This window comes from Pocillopora verrucosa, unplaced genomic scaffold (assembly GCF_036669915.1).
Source record: "Pocillopora verrucosa isolate sample1 unplaced genomic scaffold, ASM3666991v2 scaffold_48, whole genome shotgun sequence".
NCBI classification, from domain to species: Eukaryota; Metazoa; Cnidaria; class Anthozoa; order Scleractinia; family Pocilloporidae; genus Pocillopora; species Pocillopora verrucosa.
The window spans coordinates 58455-60587 of NW_027078186.1; the positions used below are offsets into that span (position 1 = coordinate 58455).

Genomic DNA, 2133 nt, shown 5'->3' on the forward strand with positions numbered 1-2133 from the left:
CGCTGCTCATTGAGCAGCTCATATATTAAACTGATTTTTGGAACTGGGCTGTGGAAAAGAGGCTTGCCTCGTCCCAGCCACGGGTTGCCTCGGTATAGCACTACCTCCGAGTGCGGCCCACTTCCCTCTGGGGAAGACACATTCAATCCAAAACAAAGTCAACGGTATAGCATTCTTTTATGTTTACAGGAGCCCCGCCCGCCCTTAGAGGGGGAAGAGGTGAAAGAGGGATGATAATTCAGACAACAGACAATGGCAGGAACGGCCGCTGGCCTACGTTTTCTGAAGTGCGCAAAGCACTACCACAAGGACCTAGGGGTAAGTGGATTTTTTCACCGAGGGCAGACGCTGAAAAAGCATACTTACCTGACGCGGGAGGTACTGTGATCAAGGAGGCAGTCCTCTCAAGGCGAGGCCCTTTCATTGCACTTCGACTGGGTTGACCCTTGCGATTACCCCAAATGTGGGTAACTCGAGCGTATAATTTCTGGTAGTGGGGACCTGCGTTCGCGCTCGTCCCCGCAAAAGTCATCCAAACTATGTCTATATGGCCCTCTTACTGACTATCGAGGGTATTTTTGCTTTTGCAGTGGACCGGTAGACTTGCAAAGAAAGCAAAGGACGCACAACTGGCCAAGGTGTTGGCACGTTTGGAGGGGTAGAAGTGCATTGGAGAGACTGGAGGAAGGAAACAAGGTGAGTTTCGGGGCGGTGCGTAACTTTGCTGGCTGTTTTTGTTCAAGGCCTGTCTGCTCTATTGTGTGTAAAGTCCTGTTCGTTTGTATTTGCAGGTTGTGCGTGCCGTGCCGTGCTGTGCTATGCGCGCGAAGGGAAAGGAAATGAAAGGAAACCAAACGGCCGATCGACCGAGCGAGCGAGCATAGAAGGGCATTCGACTTGGACCGTGAGTACACTTTGAACCTTTTGAGCGGTTTTATTGTCACTGGAGCCGCTTTTAGAAATGCTATTGCTATCGTTAGTGTATCCTTTGTGCGAGCAAGCGAGTGAACGAATGAACGAGGGAAGGAAACAAACTAGCAGAGTAGTAAAAGTATCGAACCTTTTTCCCGATTCGTTTGCAGTCTGAATCCAACCATTGTCGACTTTCAGTGCCGTTTTTCGCGCGCCTCCTCTTGGAAGTGTGCGAGTGTTTTGCCACGTCACGATGGCTTAAAACTGCGTCTCAGAAGTGTGCGTTTTTTTCCTATTCATTTTTTCGTTCGTTATTTGGAATGATTTGATATCACAGAAGTAGAATTTGACATCATAAACTGTTCATCTCGCGCGTGCTCACTCGCTCGCGCGCGCTCTGTAAGAAAAGTCGATCGCACTAGAGTTTTCGCCATTAGCTGGCCGATTTTTGACAAAAAGGTGTTTTCCCCCCCTCGTTTTTTGCTTTGATTTTGTTCCTCACTCACCTACGGCTCTCTATGTGAAATTGTGGTGTATGGAGAGCTATTTATTGGGATAAAACGTTTAGAGATGTTCGCAAGACAAAAAATTGAAGCCTACAACACGGGGTATTCCCAGGCGGTCACCCATCCAAGTACTAACCCCGCCCGACAGGGCTTAACTTCGGTGATCGGACGAGAACCGGTGCTTTCCCTGTGGTATGGTCGTAGACGAGGAAATGGGGTCGAAATTCTGCTTGTTATCGGCCAGGTTCAGGCTGTAAAGCGGCCACATCCCTGAGTGTAGGCGAATTTGAAATTCTAAAGCCCTAGTTTCGTTACTCTAACCCTAAGAAATCGATACTCTAACCCTAAGAAATTGTTACCCTAACCCTAAGAAATGGTTACCCTAACCCCGAAGTCGTTACCTAACCCTAATGTATTTTCCTCAACCCAGTTAACACATTGAGGAGCATCGATTTGAAGCACTATTCCCTAGGGAGGGGAGGGAGGGGTCCCAAGAGACATAACGTGTCCTAAAAACCTATTATACAATGTTTTAGCTCCGTAGGTGCGTGTATCTGGCTTTAAAATCTTACAGTGAGGAGATACCAAACGGGTCAGCCTCTGGGACCGTCTGCGGGACTCGCAAGGGCTTGTGGGGGCGACCTGCTACTATCCACCATAAACCGTGGGAAGGATCCCTCGACCACCCCCCTCACCCAGGGCATGCTTCGGCATC

At 49.0% G+C, this 2133-nt stretch overlaps 2 non-coding genes and 1 pseudogene across 2 annotated transcripts; 2 read left to right on the forward strand and 1 right to left on the reverse strand.

Moving 5' to 3' along the window:
* On the forward strand, nt 1–126 carry LOC136278727 (U2 spliceosomal RNA; annotated as a pseudogene).
* A 232-nt stretch (nt 127–358) lies between these two features.
* Nucleotides 359–522, forward strand: LOC136278771 (U1 spliceosomal RNA). Its single transcript, XR_010716540.1, has one exon. It is a non-coding gene; the product is annotated as a U1 spliceosomal RNA (small nuclear RNA).
* A 983-nt stretch (nt 523–1505) lies between these two features.
* On the reverse strand, nt 1506–1624 carry LOC136278746 (5S ribosomal RNA). Its single transcript, XR_010716516.1, has one exon. It is a non-coding gene; the product is annotated as a 5S ribosomal RNA (ribosomal RNA).
* Nucleotides 1625–2133: the final 509 nt, after the last annotated feature.